The 18,636-nt window shown below is 40.7% G+C and overlaps 1 protein-coding gene and 1 long non-coding RNA gene across 4 annotated transcripts in view; one reads left to right on the top strand and one right to left on the bottom strand.

The window, feature by feature from the left end:
* Positions 1-6,613: 6,613 nt before the first annotated feature.
* Positions 6,614-8,789, bottom strand: LOC143695289 (uncharacterized). Its single transcript, XR_013184399.1, has 3 exons — positions 8,482-8,789; positions 8,128-8,263; positions 6,614-7,983 (listed from the first exon to the last, which is right to left on the bottom strand). It is a non-coding gene; the product is annotated as an uncharacterized LOC143695289 (long non-coding RNA).
* A 234-nt stretch (positions 8,790-9,023) lies between these two features.
* Positions 9,024-18,636, top strand: part of STAU2 (staufen double-stranded RNA binding protein 2) — a 172,185-nt gene continuing 162,572 nt past the window's right edge. For 2 of the 3 annotated variants that reach the window (XM_054634961.2, XM_054634948.2), the window contains exon 1: positions 9,024-9,128. The gene's annotated coding sequence lies outside the window, so the exon portion shown is untranslated. The remainder of the gene's footprint in view (positions 9,129-18,636) is intronic. The other variant, XM_077186495.1, reaches the window with a different exon arrangement.

Below are 18,636 nucleotides of genomic sequence, written 5' to 3'. Positions count from 1 at the left end.
AAGAAAATGGGTAGCTCTCTCTATGAACTGAGGTAATAGGTTTCTTTTTTCCATTGCAATAGTTTTACCAGAAACCTTAATAAACAGCAAAGTAGGTGTCATACTGTGCCTGACAAGAGATTTTGAAGTCTTGCAGGTGGAAAATAGATTGAATACAGTAGTTTGTTATGTGTTTTGTAATTCTGAAAATTTCTTCTGTTAGTTTAGTTTCTTTAGTCTGTAAGAATAGACTAAATAATACCTAGGCACTACTTATGTCTTCCTGGTATCTTAGGTACTGTTGGGGAATGCTGTACAGAAAAGCCTGTAATTATTTCCCCGAAAGTTCTGGGTTGTTGTTACACTCAATTAAATACATCATCTACTTCTTGTGTTTCCCATCAGCTACCTTGTAATGTTAAGAGTTTTTAAACTCATTTCTGTGCAACACTTTTTGGAAGTCAACATTATTAAGGCTTACCACTTGGATATTGGTATAAATATCCAGAAAGCAAGTTTCCTTACATTAGTACTGTAGCATGTAATATAGTAAGGCTTAGGTCTTTTTGAATGATTTCTAACATGTAAATCCATCTGAACTTTTTATTCAGTATTGGATGTACCTGGGTAAGTACAACAACAATTGTCTTGTGCCAGCCAGCTCAGTCTGGAGCATCTCTGCACACCAAGTTTAATGTCTCAGGATTTTCTTCGTAGTAAACCAAAGATCTGATTAGAAAATTTGTGGTGATCTCTGCATAAGCTGATTCCATACTGTTTTGTGGTGAGATGGTTTTTTGTGTATTTCAAGGCAGTTATTAATGTACCAGTGCTCGATTTTGAGAAATGGATCCTGTCATTATTGAGAGTTTGTCACATGGTAAAGCATTTGCTTAATTCTTTCTTTCTTATATTTGCAAAGTATAATGGCAGAATTTGGCCTCTGGAAAGGAATCTTCCTGCATAGTCTGCACCAGGATACTGTTTCTCTCTGTCATAGAGTTAATTTCTTGTATTTGGTCTCAACAGTAGTTTTATGTGTAGGTACATACAAAGGTGGGTACTAATCTTGCTTAGGCCTTGCATTTATTTGAGTTTATTTTAGTGTATATCAATCTTTATATGTTTTACATTGCTTTATATAGTATCAAACACTTTATTAATTGCAGCTTTTCATTTAAGAGAGCAAGATTCCATCAACATTTACATTTTCATTCTTTGTGGGCTTTTTAAAATCAAAGATACTGCATTAAAAATAATGTGAATAAAAGGAAGTGAGAACTTGCTATTTTTTGTCTGGAACTTTAAAATTCTTACAAATGTTCCTTTCAAATTTCAATTTTTTAATCTAAGTTTTTATTGTTTTGGTTGACTTTGTCTTTTTTCTAAACACATTCTTGTACTGACATTAGATTTACCTGATACAGATACAGAGATCAAAGGACACAACTAGTCCAAAGAATTCAACCAGTAGAAAGATGCTTCCCATTCTGAATAGTTTGTTTGCTTCCCATCCATCCCTATTAAGGTACACTGCTAAAATAACCTTTTATTGCAGGACAGTGGAACAATTCTGCAACAAGTTGAAAAGAAGCTGTATTTCTACCATTTTGGAGAAGTAAAAAAAATTACTTAAGGATTTATACAGTAAATTAAACCTGTATTAAACCAGTAATCTCTTAAATTATTATTCTCTTGGAACAAGAACTGCCTTAGACTTACATGAAACCAAACAGCAAGAGCAGAAAAGAGAAGTTGTCTGTAGCCAGCATTCATACAGAAAAATGGGTTCCCCATCTCTCAGCCCCAGAAAAAGAAAGGTTCAGAAGTTACCAGTACTGCAAACATGACTCAGTACATGACATAAAGGGTTTATTGTGGTAATAGGAATGGTAATAAAGCATTGCCCACATATGCTTCTAAGTATAGAATCTCATGAATGGAAACACTAAAAGCAAGGGCAACTGGCAGCATTGTCACTCAAATGATGTTTATTTTTAGAGGATTACCAATGCTTCTAATCTGCTGTTAGTACTATCTCTTGCCAGCACACACAAGCTTCATTCTCAGTTTGCTCAATTTAAGTGACAGCTCTTAGAGCAACAAGACTCCTGCTACTTCTAGGGACCATAACAAAAGACAGCCTCAAAACAGGTGGAGTGTAATTGAAGTCCTCAGTTTCACCCATTTCCAAGAGGTTTACTGTGCAAGAAGTTTGCTGTATATTATGCATGTTATAGCAACATAGCACTGTTGACTTTCTCAAAGGACAGCAATGAAAAAATAGTAAAACAACGTCTTTGAGTGAGACAAATCATATCAGTATTAGATGAAGTTGGTTAAAGTTGTTTGGCTTTACATTGTTTTACAGTCCTGCCAAAATGAGGACCCCACCTCTTAGTGAAATTTTTTGAGTCTGATGACAATTCTAAATTACTGGCTGTAATGAAGCACAAACATTGTCATGTCTATAAACTGACAAAAATAGCTGGACTAAATTTTATTGCTATATGAAGGTGCAACACAGTAGACAGTAAGATTTGCAGCAGTTCTAACTTTGTAATTTTTTTTTAATGAACAGTCAGTGCAACATTCTCCCATTTATGATAAAACTCTCCCACCTTATCCTGCACTGTCACCAAATCGTCAGTTACCATTATGTCCTAACTACGCCAGGACAACAGGGGCATAGTTGGGGAGTTACAGGAGCTCTAGGATATTTTGATAATCGACACAAATGCACTAACTGGATATTTTTGCTAAAATATTGCTGTATAACATCATTGAGCCAGACCTTTCCCAGCCATTCAATAATTTACCAAAAGCACTAGTTTTGTGATAGTTGAATGTAGCTGGATTTGACAATCTAAGCAAGAGTAAACCCCCACATAATTTGAGAAGTTCAGTGTTCATTTAATGAGAGAATAGGACCAATCTATTACCTGGAACAATAAATAAAAATGTTTAAAAAGGCAAGGTCTATGGCAGATCTGTAGATCTCTGAATTTCTCTGAAAGTTTAAACACTAACAGTGCTCACATGCCTTCATAGAAGTTAGGGAAACATCCCCATGTCTGACAGTGTGTGGATTCTTCAAAGCCATATTAAGACAAAGCATAAACAAATTACAGGGCACTACATCTTTACAGACTGATCTGAAAATTTTACAACAGTTTTATCTGATTCTTTGCTACACTTTAAGTTCACTATGGAATCCAGTGTATTACTGATTTATATACACATTTGATAAAAGAAAAACAAAACACTCAATTTTCACGTCCAGAACTGGCCTTAGCTTCAAGATGTAAAAGACCTAATCCCTGCTCTCTCTGGGATCTAATCTGCTGCTTGTAAGGGTGCCAATAGGTATGATAAGGTACATTCTCTCATGAGCATGACTACGGATAAATGTGACTAGTATGGACACAGATGTGCAAACTGGTCACATTACTGGTGTCACTTTGGTTATGTTTGAAGTGTTGCTGTAATCTTTGCCTGCACTGAGAGGCATTAATGAGAATCCAAAGCATTTCAAGATGTGTGTGATCCTCTCATACAATATTATGAGGAAATAGCATTGTGTTTGGACTTGTCTGAAGGCCTTTTATGTAGTCACAATGCTATCAGCAAAGCAAAACCCCCAGAAACCCCAGGCTTGTAAACAGGAATTTCATCTTATAGAATCTATTTCTTCCTTGACCTGTAATTACACTTTGGCTTTCACATATTTCTCTCCTGAGCAAAGCCAGTGTAGTCTCATCAGGTAGCAATGCCTACTAATGCAGAAATGGGCCATTTCTAAATGCCTGTGTGCTTTGTAATTGATCTTCAGGTTGCTAGTTCTGTTATTATTCTTGCTGATTTAGCAAACTGTAGTTACCTTTGCTGTAGTTACCATTGCTGTAGTCATGAGATGTGAAGCCCTGGCTGACCTGAATTTTCCTGGTTTTCTTCTACTATTATATGCTCTGTGCTTTAAAGAAGTAATCCAAATCTTGTTGGTTTGGGGTTTTTTTTGTTTTGTTTGTTTGGGTTTTTTAAATCTGGAAATCACATAGGATATTTGAGAAGCTTCCAATGTTCCAATGGGTCATGAACTTGTATGAAGCATCTGTGCACATACATAAAGTTTATGCAGTAATTACACATATTAACTAAATAGGCATAAATATGCAACATCATATTTTCTGTAGTTGTACGGTGAGATGTCTGTACCTTACAAAAGAAAGCTTTTACAGTACTTTGTGTCAAAAATATTTGTGGAAATATCTGTCACAACTTAAATGTACAGATTAAAACTAGGGACTTGGGGCTTTTATGCAGTTTTGGATACAGGAACTATGATAATTAATGAAGTTTTCTGAATGTACAGTAAAACTTCTAATACTTAAAGTAATTTACTAGTATAATTTTAAAGTTTCACTAGCATTATTAGAAGGGTAAAGCATTTATTTACACATGGCTTTACTATTCCCAGCATGGACATATGAAAGCGATGGCAGCAAGTGATGGCTGGGAAATACAATGCTACCTGCAAAACAATCTAAATTTGGGGCAGTGGGTCAATTAATAATGAAAAAGTATTGACACCTTAATGATAGGATACCTAGATGAAGGCTGATAATTGCAAAATCAGCACATCTTTTTGGTTGGGTTCACTTTGTGTTCTAAAAAAATGATACTTGTTAAAGGGATAAGGACTTAGAGGTTTCTCAATGTCCTTGTACCAACAGTGATGGAATTCAATATATGCTGATACGTGCAAGTTCTAGTTCACTTAATTTAGATTCTTGAAGTGATTGTGTGATTCATCTGTTTTAGGGAACTCACATTTTAGACATGAATTGTCAGACAGTGTGTTAATGTGAGTTGTTAAAATTCATTGCTTGTGAGTCCTCGTTGGAGCACGAAGAGTAAATGGTTTCCATTACCCAAGAAAACTCTTCAGAGTATTTACTTATAGTTTGTTTTGTCTTGGTTTGTTCATGCCTCTCATTCCATGTACTACCTAGTGATAAATTGGTTTAGTAATTTGTCATGCATTGTAGTTAAAGCTCTACTTTTATAGTCACAGTTCTGCACGTGTAATTGGGGAGAGCAGTGGTCTGACGAGATGTAGGTTCATTAATACTGGGTTTTAATCAAATATAATCCAAAACAGCGGGGTCAGTTTTCTTTAGTTTTGCCTGCATTTTGCTTTTAATGATTGAAAAAATATTATTAAATTAAGTGACTCATTCTTCTGGTACTAAGCTATTAGAGGCTTTTATTCAGTTGAATGATTGACTAATGTAAATAATGCCTTATTCACTTCTTATTGGTATTTTATGAGCACTCTATTAGCTTCATTAGGGTTTCAACTTTATTATCAAATATCATCCAAGTTCTGAAATAAATAAACAAATAGTACAGCTACAAAGAAACTTTCTAATACTCTGAAACAGAATTCTGGAAGAGGCTGTAAAATATCCAGTCTTGGAAGTTTTCTAAACGAAACCAAGCAACCTGCTAACTTGAAGGTCAGATCCAGCTTTAAAGTTGGTCCTACTTCGAGGAGGCAGGGAGGGTGGTGGAGCAGACCTTCAGAATGCCTTTCCAATCACTTCTGCAAATCTCCTTCTTAAATACACAGTTGGGTATTTTCTTTGGGGATTTATTTTTCGTTTGGTTTGGTTTGTTACACCAAAGTGTATTGAGGGGTGGAAACACATTTCTTGATGGTTTCTGTTGAAACTATAATTCTAATAATAAAATATATTAGTAAAAATTAGAATATTATGATTTTTTGCAAGTCAGTGTGAAAGTGCTGATTTATTTTTTTCTGAATCTGAGATTCAAAATGAAAAGACCAAGTATCTTCAAGTGTCCTGCACTCATGTATACAGACCAAATAGAATAACTCTATCCTTTCCTTCACTTAGGTATTTATGCAGGCATTTAGGCATTAATGTGGCTTTTTGTTATTTTCAAACTGCATACTGAATTAATCACTTCTATTAACAATTTGCATACTGAAACAGATTGTTATGCAAGTTATGACACTCTTGTTATTTAATAATGGAGCAGTGTGAAAGAGTACATGCAAACTATACATCTTGTTTTCAAAACCTGAGAAGTTTTTATGATGTGTTAAGCTGCTTTTACTGGAGATACTGACTAGTCTTTATCCTGTACCTCAGCAGTAGCAGGAAAAAGACCCTCAAAAGTAAGGGTGCTGTAAATCTTAAAGAAGTGACTAGTAATGCAGTGTAGTTGTTCATAAAAGTAAAGCTGCAATCATATAGGAGACATTAAAAAAGCAAAATACACCCATGGACTTAAAATTATTATAAAATATAGTAACTTTTTTTTTTATAAAATATGTACATATACATGGTAAGTTTTGGGATAAAATCTTCTCTATTCAGTTTTCTTCCAGCTACATTCTGTTTGCACCACCAGATGTATATCAAGATACTTCTGAGTTGATACATATATCTCAAGATATGTTTTTAAAGTTTTAGCTGTTTAGTAATAGCAATTCTATAAAAATGTTAGCTATTGAAATAATAGCAGGAGATTTTACAGGCTTGTTGGAATTACACCTGTCTACTGCAGAAAGTTCACAAAACCTCCCTCATAATAAATAAATCTGATGCTGATATTCATTAGATGTGTTTTTCTCTGGGTGTGCCGATGCTAAGTATGTGCTATACTGTAGGGTTGTTCTTCAAACTACTCACAGTAAGTAAAGTAAAAATGACATGACATAAAATTATGAAGAAAAAAAACAAGAACAAACAAATGAAAAAAGCCCCCAGCAACTTCTATGGACAGCACCATCACAATTCAGCATCTGGATGAACTTTACTCATGCAAAAATTCCTAGTAGCCTAATGAAAAGTACTTGCATTATTATCCATTGCTACATTATATCAGAAGACTACAAAAGAAATTGTATTATACGGTGTATTTCTGTCCTCAGTTCTTAAATTAAGGGGTAAGGAATCAGAAAACAAAACAATGGAGGAATGAGAAGGGGAGGATTAACGAGCTACCACTGCTGAATACAAGGGTATGTATAAAACTCTCATAGCAAATGCTGAGTTCCCAACATGAGTTTCAACAAGTTGTAAATGTCATATTAGTGTTCTGCTAGTATGAATAAAATTCTGCTATCACTTAGATACTCACAATGCAGCTCTGCCACTAGGTGTCACGATGTGTATTTGGTGTGTAAATTATCTACAATATGCAGGCTTACTACCAAAATTCACCTGGTGTGTGCTTTTAGAGTGTTCCTCCACTATGCTTGGGAATTTTGTCAGGCTACATCTTTTGTTTTTGCTCAGAACTGATCCACCTCTTGGTATCAAGTAATAATTAAAAATAAAAATTATCATATAATAGCAGATACTTCAGGCAATATGAACTCTAGACTCATTCTGTTCCTGACTTATCTGTTGTTTTTTTAAATTACATTTGCTATGACTAATGTTATAACTCTCATATGAAAAGATTCATTAAAACTTAGTTGTGTGGCAAAAAGGTATAGATCTTTGCCCCTCAAAAATCTAGTTTTGTTTCTGAGCCTGATAAATTTTTTTACTGCAGTCTTGCAAATCAGGTAGGAACATGATTGGTACACGTGCTGATGCTTCTACCTGGCTTTTGCACAGATTTAAAAATGCTTGGTTTGTTTTACTTGAGCCAATCAAGAAAACGGATTTTTACAAAATAAATTAGATGGTGGATTAAACTCAGAAATCTTTTACTAATGAACAATAAACTTCTGATGACTTTGTGATAAAGATTTGAATGTTATCTTTTTAATGCTATAGAAATTGATTGGTCAGAAATTGATTTCTTTGATTTGTCCCCTTTTATTTGTTTATTAATTTCTAATTTAAAGTAAGAAACACTTTAGAATTTAATCTCAATTTGCATAAGCTTTTTTTTTTATTTCTGCCTTTTTTTTTTTACATTTTTCTGTCCAGTTCTGCCTTCTGTAAGGGATGTGCAAACCTGAAACATGGCAGCAAGATAAATCATTTTATGGTGGCAAAACCAAAGACAGTTGGTTTTGGTTGGAAAGGCACAGAAACAGCAATTTATCCCAGGGTTTTATGTGGCTGAGCCCTGTGTAAGGAGGGGAGGGTTTATGCCCACCTGGGGAAGGAGGAGGTTTCAGTGATGCACCGTGGAACCTCCATGGCTGAACCTCCACAGCTGCACTCCCTGGCCCTCGTTCGGCGGTCTCCCTCCAGGCAGCTCCCAGCAACTGCATCAGTGATCTGCCCTAATTCTAGACAGAAGAAAATATTAACAGAAACCTTCTTTATGAGTTTTTACCTTTCTCTGAGGGAGGAGAAAGGTGAGAGGGGAAATACGTTGGAGAGTTAGTGGTCCAAGCTAGAGTGAGATGAGTAACAGCAGATGGGGGAAATAAAATAAAGCCTCTTCTGTGGTGTGCTGCGGCGGCTGCCCCCTTCTCCCTGTATTTCTGCCAGCCTTTTTCCTTGCCTGAAGTCCCGCAGCCCGCTCTCTCCAGGCGCGCAAGGAGCGGTGCAGACAGCGGCTCTCGGGAGCAGCTGAGAGTGGGCAGAGCACAGTCGCCAGGCCGATCTCAGCCCCACTCACGGACCGGCACATCCCCCGCGCCGCTGCTCTCCGCGCTCCCCGGCTTGGGGCTTCCTCCTCCGCGGTGCCGAGGCCTCGCCGTGTGGAAGCCCGGCCCCGGCCCCGGTCCGGTCCGGCGAGGGCAGGTGAGCGCGGGCCGCCGGGGCCCGCCGGGGCTCGCCGGGGCTGGGGGCGGGCGCAGGGCGCAGGGCCCCGCGCCGCCGCTGGGGGCGCTGCGCGCCGCCGGGCCGGGGCCGGGCCGCGGACGGGGCCATTCGCGCGGCGGGCGCGGGGGGAGCGCGGCGCCGGGAGCGCTCAGGGAGCGCCCCGGGGGCGGCGGGCGCGGCGGGGGCGGCGGCGAGGGGGGGCCGAGGGGAGCTGCGAGGGGCGACGCCCGGCGCGGGGGCCGCGGGGCGGGGCGGCGGCGCCGGCGGGAGGGCGGGGGGGGGGCGCAGTGGTTGGGGCCGGCGGCGGCCGCCGCGGCGGCGGGGTCAGTTCTCTTTAGTGTTTGCCGATGTTGGAGGCGTCTCCAAAGTGTCCCCGGGAAGCAGGTAACCGGGAGGGAGGGAAGGGGGCGGCTTCAGCCGCGATGTCCTAGTCTCCGTCCTGGCTTCCCGCTCCTCCCGCCGCCGCGGCGGCTCCCGGGCGAGGGCTCCCCCGGCGCCCCCCGCCTCCCCGGGGCCGTGCGGGCGCTCCTGCGCCACGGCGCTGCCGGCCCGCTCGGCTCCGCTCCGGCGGGGGGCGGCGGCGCCGACCCCGCCATCCACCCCGGGGCCCCCGTCCGCCGCCAGCCGCCCGCCCGACGAGGGGCGCAGGAGGCGGGCGGGGGCACAGGTGGGCAGCGCTGCCACCCTCGGGGGCCGGGGAAGCCCCCTCTGGATCCCCTCCGCAGCTCCCCGCACACGGATCCGGCTGCCGGCGGCGGTCGCTGCGCCAAGGCCGGGCCGCGGCCGGGCCGTGCGGCGTGGCCGAGCTCGGTGGAGACCATTCCGGGCCTGCCCTGCCCCAATCCCCGGGAAGGAGTTCTGTGCGACCGAACTTGCTCCTCGTCCTGTGTCCCGCCCGGGCCTGTCGCGGTGCGCGGCCTCGGGGGCGCACGGTGGCCGCTCCGCCGCCAGCGGGGCGAGGGGCGCCCGGCGCTGCTCGCCCGGTCAGCGGCGCGGACCTCGCAGCTCAGCCGCCGTGTGTTTGTACGTGTGTGCTAGTCAGCCCTCTCTGTGCACGTCCTGCGCTGCCCCCAAACTTCGGACAGGGCCCCAAACTTTGCCATCGGTGCTGGGCTCTCCCACTCCCAAAATGGATGTCGGCATCTCTTCCAGCGATGGGCAGAGCCGTTTACCGGCCCTCGCCCAGCACGAGGGTTTGGGGGCCGTCGTTGAGGTGGGACCCAGAGACACACTGCTGTGAAGTTGCCTGGTCCAGGCTTCTCATGGGCTGGGTGGCATGTTCCCAGTGTTCAGGTGTCTGGTGGGAAAAAAGTTCGTCTTGATTACAGCCAGGCCTGGGAGTCACAGCCATGCCCTCCTGGAGAAGTGTGGGCTGCTTGGGCTTATCTGTGAGGATGAATCCTGCAGCCAAACTGTTTGCCTTGTAGTGCTCAGGGTCCCTCCTGACAAGTCAGTGATACCCAAGAAAAATTGCCCTGCAGTGTATCTGGCTGGTGTTGCCTTACGGCCAGCAAGCTGTTTCTGTGAATACCAAGACGTAAGCTTCTCAAGCCATGTTTGGAATGCTCCCTGTGCAACTACCATGGTACTAAAAAAAAGTTTATGCTGGACAAAAGAGTAGATAAGTGCTGCTGCTGATGTAGCCCCTCTCCTTGCATGCAATACTGGCTTGAACAGTACTGAGGGATGTGTATGAGTAACTGCAGTGTTGCAAGGCACAAGGAAGGCTGTTTGCTCTGCCATAGCTCGGGCTGGTTGAGCTGTGCTTCTGTCTGAGAGCATACATTGGTGTATCTCACCTGTGCTGACCAGTGGTATCAAGCTGCACAGAAGTAAGGTCTTCCTGCATTATGTGGTAATTCCAGGTTAGCAGTCTACACCAGTGAAGTAATACTAATGCATTTAAGCCATTTTCCAACTATAAGGAGGTTCTGTATAGGCTTTGTTGTGACATTGCTCTTATATAAACGGTGCCAGACTGTCAGATTTCTGAATGAAATCTCTTTTTTTTCTAGAAAGTCAGTAGCAGTGTAAGATTTCCAGTACTGATTTCCAGCTGCTGAACCTTAGCTTTGACCATAAAAAACCTCAGAGAGAGAGATTTCTACTCCTGCCAGTCTTTGCGAGGATTCCTATTGCTGCCAGCTAGGAACAGGATTGAGGCTGCCTGCTCGTTTGTAGTTTTTGAGTAGAAAGGACAGTTCAGATTTTCTTTTCTTTGCAGACAACTTTTCAGCCATGTTACTCAGCTTGGGTTCTGCTCAGGCTGCTCAGCTTGGAGGCCAAAGTCTTTATGTATCTTTTTGCCAGCTCAACCTACCTTGTTCCCCAAGAATTACATCAAAATAATAATAAATTTGACTAATCTTAAATTCTGATTTAAGATAATAAATTGTAAAGAAACTTTGTAATTTTACTTGCAGAAAAACCTGGTCAGAGGTGTTTTAATGACTGGACTAAGTTTAAATAAGCATTTAACACCATCAGCCCCTTCTTTGGGGGCAAAGGTTTGATTTTCCTCCATAGCTTTGTAAACGTCATTCTAACTCTGGTTTACACTGGTGTGAATGTGGGAAGTGAATCGAATACTATGTGTTTTATTTGTAAAGTGTCATGACAAATGACCTTGGGAAGGTTAGCCAACAAGCCATAGTGAAGCAGATCCTCCTATTGCAAGACTGGGTCCCTAGCCATTAGGAAAGGTGCACCTGTCATGCTCTGTCTAGACAGTTTGTTTTGACCTGCCCAAAATACGTGGCTATTGATTTGTAAGTCTTTGAAAACACTGAAAAACTCCCATCAATTATGTCCACCCCTTCACCCCAAAATACATATTCTGATGGTATAATTCCACTGGAGAGCTGGTCTTATAAAGGAAGTGTGTGGGTTTAAGTGCCCTTTTTTTGGCATATATTTGATAGATATGGGCACAGGTTTTTTCTGATGGGTTGCAAAGTATCTGTTTCCTCATGCATGTATCACTGATATGCTGGGGAAGGACCTAACACTGCATTTTTCAGGATAACTGAAACAACATAAGCTCTGATTGCTCATTAACAGAAGTTCACTTTTCCTTCCACTGCTTACATTTATTTCCTATCACCAGCAACAAAATCTATAGGAAAAGAGGCCTGTCTTTTGCCAGAACTTATTGTTTTGTATTTCTAATCTTTCGATCACACATAGCCTGTATTTTTCACAATAGTTCTTGAATTCTCTCTCCTCTGAAAAGAAGAAGAGAAAAAAAGACATGGGGTTCCATCTGGTTGAGGGGCATAAAGAGCACAAGGCAGGGGTCCTGTGGAGGCAGATCAGCGAACTGGGCTGGCAGTTTTGCTCAGGAGGGAAAGGATAGTAAATGAGGGGGAATGGAATTGGTGGGAGTGCATGACAAACTCTGGGAAGAGAGGAAATGGAATCTGTGTGTAGTGTAGTTAACACACATACATAATTTTTATATATACATACATACATATATATATATATATATATATATATATATAAAGTCAAGGGCCCTGTATTTTAGGGGTCTGCTCATTGTCAGCACTAAGTCACAATTGCCATTATCCAAAGTGAGTTTCCATTAAAGGATCAAGAGTTCAGCAAGAATTTGAGAGATGTCTTCTCAGGCATTGTTCTGGAAAAATATTTAGAATGAAAAAATTGCTTGTCACAGCTCCTAATGTTAAAATGAATTTTGAAAAGCCATCTGAGGTAGTGTAACACTAAAGTCACATCTATGTAACTGCTAAAGATTGTTCATACTTCATCTCAAGAGCAAGTGTTTTGTGGTTTTGGTTTTCTTTTGTGGGTCTTTTTTGTTAAACTGGTAGTTTTTGGAGTGTTTCCGATTAATGAAATATATCATACTGTGTCATACTCCATCTTTGCATTTGCTTTAGTCAACTATACATCTATACAGTACATCACTAGAATGTTACAAATTTGTTTCTATTTAACCAAATAAAATCAAATTATGAAATTCAAATTTTTCCTAGTAAATAGCACTTTTTTCATTTTTAATTACTAATATTGTGACTCCACTATGCTTCTGTATCCCCATAATCTTCTGATTTAGTCACATTTAAAATGATGGGAGGGGACACTTTTTAGACTGGTTAGGACACAAGCTTTGAGCTCAGATCCTTCTTGGTGTCCCAAACCTGGTTATAACCAGCAGCCAATTATTATATCAAGTATGGGTTAACCTCCTATCCTTAGATTCTGGGAGAAGTTAGCTTACTAAGATTTTTACCATAGTAGCACGTGCTCATTTGAAGGGTATGTTTACAGTCTCATCTTCTGAAAACTTCCAAAGGATCACAAAGGTTCCACTTGCAGTTTCACTGCTTGTCAGCTTTGAGGAGGCTGTTTTGCCTCCAGGCTAAAGGAAATGTTTTTGAGTGTAGGAGACAAGATTTTCTTGAAAAGTTTCTTGCAATGAAAACAGTCACCTGTTGGATCAAGAAAAGACATGAGTAAGCTAATTTTTATTGCTACTGCTTATTTTTTGCACCTGTTAGGTATTTGTGGTTCCCAGTTTCTCCTACAATGACCCCAGTTTAAAAAAGCAATGTTAAACTAATATAAGGAAATATCAGTATACTAAATGTGCAGATTGATATCAGTAACTGGAATTGTCTGGATAAGTAACTGTCTGCAAGTGGTAGAGAACTTTTTCCATGTCACCCAGACAACACATCCATGCAATTGATACATTTTGAAGGATGAAATCAAGATAATGTTGTTCCCAAGGTGGAAATGTAGGCCTGGTAGAGGGCAATGTTTGGTCACTTAGAAGCATACCCAGTTGTTCTGATACAAACAAAATAGTAATGAATTAACACTCTGTAGTAGCTTTGGCTTTGTTAGACAAGGTAAGATCAAGAAGCAATCTAAAATTTCCTGTTAACTGTTAGTTTGTATGTTTGTTTTCCTTTTTTACCCTTCTGCTGGTCCTTCTTCAGTCTTGAATACGATGTTGCTTTTTTCTTTCCAGACTGTGGAAAATATTTTCTCTGCTTTTTGTTTCAGGCTTGTGTATAATAGTACTTAAACCTGCCTACTTTGAGTAGTGTTTCATCTGTGAAGGCAATGTCCATTCAAGAAGGCATTTTGCTCAAGAGTATATACCCAAGAGACATTCCTTTTGTACCTGTGTAGGGCCTGGGAATTGTAATGAATGACTCCAGAGGGATTTTCCTGAAAACCCTTCTGACCCTCTGAGAATTCAGTGCAAGACACTTGCTAGTCTTGTATTAAATGTGTGTCCAGCTTGTGCATGGCAGCTAGAGCTGTCTCATCTTTGTGAAAAGGAATGAGAAGCTTGTCCTGGATCAGGATTCAGTTAAAGCTCCCTGTTTTTTCAGAGCCATCTCTCAATATTCTCTCTTAGCTGAATCCACTGGGTTAGGTATGGGGCTTGAAATCTTCAGAAGGGAGAGTATCCCACATCATCTTTTCTTCACCCTTTTTCAACTGGCCAGTTTTTATTACTTAGAGCCTTCAGCAAGTGAAAACTGGCTGAAGATGCCAGGACTGGATCAATTTTCCATGGACTTGGTGAAGTTGCCATTCATGAGGATGTTCTGGATCTGGACTTCCAGGCAACCCTAAGTATTTGCCAAGTCCCATGAGAATAATTTAATATTTAATTAAATTCTTCAGCTGTTACATTACAAGGTTCTTCTGAAACAGACCATTCCACAAATTTCTGTCAGTGGTAGTTCACCAGAGGAGGTGGCTTTGGAGGCCTTTTCTCTTCCCAGGGTACCGTTAAGGTACCTGGAAAACTTTTATCTCCTTCTCTGGTTCTACTCAAATCTTACTGCCGTTTGAGCCTCTTGATACTTTGTAACATTCACAGGTTACAGTAGGCATGAGGGCAAGCAGCTACTGTAGCTGGTGAAACTAAAGTTATTAAATGTATTTTAATAGAATAGTTATTATTTTTTAATAGTTATTAAAAGTATTTTAAAAGAAATGTAAACATCAACTTGCCCATCCTGGATTTGAAATTGTTTCTTTTCTTGGACACAGTAGTAACTGGAATCTTTTCAAGGTTTTTAAGCCAACCCTGTACTCACTAGGAATTTTGACATTAACACCAAAAAGAAGTGGTTTTATTTGCTGTCGTTGCAAATACTGGTACTGTTTACCTCTGCTCAGGTATGTCATAGCTGACAGGAGCATGGGAGACATAGGTACTATCAGATAAATATACCTGATATATCCCCAGGATGGGACAGGACAGGACAGAGCACTGCAGGGTTAGCTGAGGCAGTTCTATTCCCAGGGCCTGCTCTGTTTTTGAATGTGATGTCTTTGCTGTTGTGCTGGATTGCAGATCTGCTCCACACCTCTGGGGTCAGCACCTTTACCTAAGCTTCTGCTGTGTGTCATTGCAACCTCGACAGACTTTGGTTGACCCTTGGACTAGGAGCACAACCCTTCATTAACTAGGAACATCCATTTTTGCAGGGGGTTAGACTGTATTAGGCATGTGTTTGTAGCCTCATAACACATGTTCTTTTGGACATCCTAGAAAATAGGGTCCTGTTTCCCTTTTGAAGTATTCTTTTTATATTTGATTTTTATTTGGAGGGGAAAGAGTAGGAGTCTTAGTAGTGAACAGGAAGTGCTAGCTCCCTGCAAGTTCAAAAGCAAGTTTGTTCTTTTCAAGTCTGTTCAAGCTAGTTTAGGGTGGTTCCAGAGTCACAAAAGCTAACTTTACCCTGCTGAGTCTAATGACCCTGGAGTCCTCAAAGTACAGTAAGTGGTAAGAAAGGACATTCCTTTGAAGGGCAGCTCAGAGCATGACCCACCCATCCATCCTCTAGGTGGTCGCGAGTCTGTGAAGTTACAGCATTCCCATTCCTAATAAATGCAATCTTTTTTTTTTTTGCTTTTGCTCAATTCCAAGTCCTCTTTCTTATTATTTTGAATCATTTCGTGTTACCAGTGCGTCAGCTTGCACTTTAAGCCAGCGTTATCCTTTGTTTTATTTCTGACTTTATCTGGGTAAAAATACTTGAGACAATTCCAAATTTTAATTCAGTTTGTTTACATTTTTTCCCTGTAGTAGTTACATTTATAACTTCCTTTGGTCTGAGGAAACGAGTTATTCTGAATCATCAGCTCTATAGATGAAGGTCTCTTATTTGCTATTTGATGGTGTATCCTACTTAGTGTTCCTAAACTCTAGTACATAAGTTGGAGGAAAAAGCCTGGTTTTGTTGTGCTGGTTCTGTGCCCTCACAGTTTGCTCAATTTGAAAAAAATATCTTTTTACCAGCATTCTTCCTTTCTGTTGTTTGTTGTTACTTTAGTACCATCCTTGCTGATTTCAACTCCAGAAATAACATTTTGCTATCCTGCCAGTTGAGTGTTGCCTCTGTGCTGCAGCTGAATTTGTGGCAGGTTTTTGGTGTTCAGCTAATGTTTAGCATTGATTGTGTCCCCAAACACAGCATCTTTAAACTTAATTTTCTCCGGTTGAAAACTTAGATTTTGTGCTTATCTTCAGTTGGAGACTTGGTAGGCCCAATCCAATACTCAGGAATTATTTTACCTTAATTCACTGACTGAGGAGAGCTGCACTTGAAATTGGAAGGAAGCTCTGTCAAATCAGTGCAGGACCCCTGATCTCACAGGTACTCTGTGCCTGGGAGCAGAGTCCCAGTCCTGTCCCCTAGTGAGCAGGGGAGCCAGTCTCTGTATGAACTCTATGTCCACATTATCTTATAGCCAAGCAATTAAAAAACTGTCTATGGAAGAGTTGAGAGAAGGGGGAACTCCAGGAATGTTTCAGGAACAGAAGGTGGCAATTTGACCCCAGCTGTTTCTGGGAGCTGCAACTTCTTGGAAACTGGATGAGACTTCAGTGTGGGCATTCATCACTTTAGCTGTCAAATACAGTGGTTTTGCTTAAATACACTCATGGAGAACAAAAAAAAGAGGCACACAAAGCAGAATTTTATCTGCTTCTAACAATAGAGTGCAACACCTGTTGCTTAGTCCACTGAAACCACCTTCTCTGAGGAACTTGTAGCTGTTAATTATAGACAGCTGACTACAGTATGAGGAGGGTTGGTGTCAGGAGCTGTAACTTCATTTCAAAGAAAAAGGCATGGTTCTGCTACTTCACCAAATTTGCTACTTCGAATTATATAAGAAGTAGTCTGTCACAGGCAGTGAAGGAAAACGGAGATTTTCTGAATTCCATTAATAAAATGCAATTTCTACTTAGGGATTGAAGTCAAGAAGTAATTTTTTCCTGCTTCAGAACAAAGTAACAGTTGGAGGGATGTTTTACTAAAAGTAAGAATATGTTGTAATTTAAAATCAGTCAAAGCTTACTGGAGATTTTAGGAATGTAACCACTACTTGTTAGCACAAATTGGGAAAAAAGTGCAGCTTTTAGAAATATATAGGAGAGAAATTTCAAAATGCTAATTAAATCAGAAACTAGATTCTTGGAAGCACCTCAGAATAGACTCCAACATCACAAATAAGGAACCAATTAGAGCTTTGATACAAACAAGTCGGTAGACTTAGAGACTCAAGTTTGAGTCATGTTTTTTCATTTACTTAATCCTCTTCTCCACTTTTAAGCTGATGATTGATTGTTAAACTAGCGGTTTAGTTCTATTCTATTCCCTTCTATTCAGCTATTTTTCTTCAGGAAAGCTGACTAACTCATTTTTGATCAACATAAGGTGAATGCAAGTTACCTGTATCTGGAGTAAGATGGTATGATGACCACTTCATCTTTTAAAAACTGTTACAGATACGATTGTGTACCACAGAGTGTCTGGGGGAGATACAAGTTTCCAGTTTTCAAGAAGTCATAAGTGGTTTATAGTCATGATAAAGGAGAGAGCTGAAGAGTTACAATAGTGGACAGCCAGCTCTTGTGCTTTGGGTTAGTGCTTGCTCTCAGGTGCAGTAAGCAAATACAAAGAGGATATTACCTCTGGTGTTGGGTAGGGTGTGTGTCCTGCCTCTGATCTGTAAGGCATTATAGCCACCTGTAAACTAGGTTTTGGGATCTACCTCAAACCACAATGAGTTTTGGATGAGGAAGGCTGCCCACAAAGAATGCTCTGATGATCACCTTGCTGTTTCATGAAGGAGTTTCACATTTTCTTCCCTGTAGTGATTCAGGGTATCTTGGCTGGGTCAAACTGATGGCTGTGTCTGAACCAATATTCTGTCTGGATGGTTCAGAGTCTTTTCTGAGCTTAAAATTTGTGGCACTGTGAGAACTGGGTTAGCTTGTACTGGCTGTTGGAAATTTCCATGGCTTTTATACCATCTTCTCTGTTTTCTGGACAGGAACAATAAATTGAGAGAGACTTTCTGATGAGATTATCTTAACGCAGCAAACATTTCTATAAACCAGACTGATTTTTCCCCCTTGGGCTTTGGGTTATAAACAGGTTGAAATGTTTTGAGATGCCAAACAGTTTCTGATGCAACAGATTGGCTTTCTTTATCTTTTAGTTTTCTTCTGGCATTGAAATCTTCAAGTTGATGATCTGATTGATGTCCCTTACCATTTTAATACAAAATAGCAATCCTTTTTCCCATAATTTTTTCAGATTAATATTAATAGTTTCTCTACTTAGGATCTCTGTTAGGATGTCTGTCTATGAAGTCTTTCCTTGAGTCTTTGAGTGGCAAGACTAGTAGACACAGGAACTGACTGATTTCTCTGTTAGAAAAGAAAATTAGCCACATGTACAGTCTAGGGTCATTAGTTTTGCTGTACACAGTAAGATGCACTGTGGCCTGAGTTGCTCTGTTCCCAGCTTTTTCATGTCAGCCTTGCTGTTGCCAAGGAAGCAAGGGAAGAGTTGCATTCCTGCCTGTCAGTATGCTCCACTTTCTG

This window comes from Agelaius phoeniceus, chromosome 1, assembly GCF_051311805.1.
Source record: "Agelaius phoeniceus isolate bAgePho1 chromosome 1, bAgePho1.hap1, whole genome shotgun sequence".
NCBI lineage: Eukaryota > Metazoa > Chordata > Aves > Passeriformes > Icteridae > Agelaius > Agelaius phoeniceus.
This window is presented reverse-complemented; position numbering and strand designations above follow the sequence as displayed.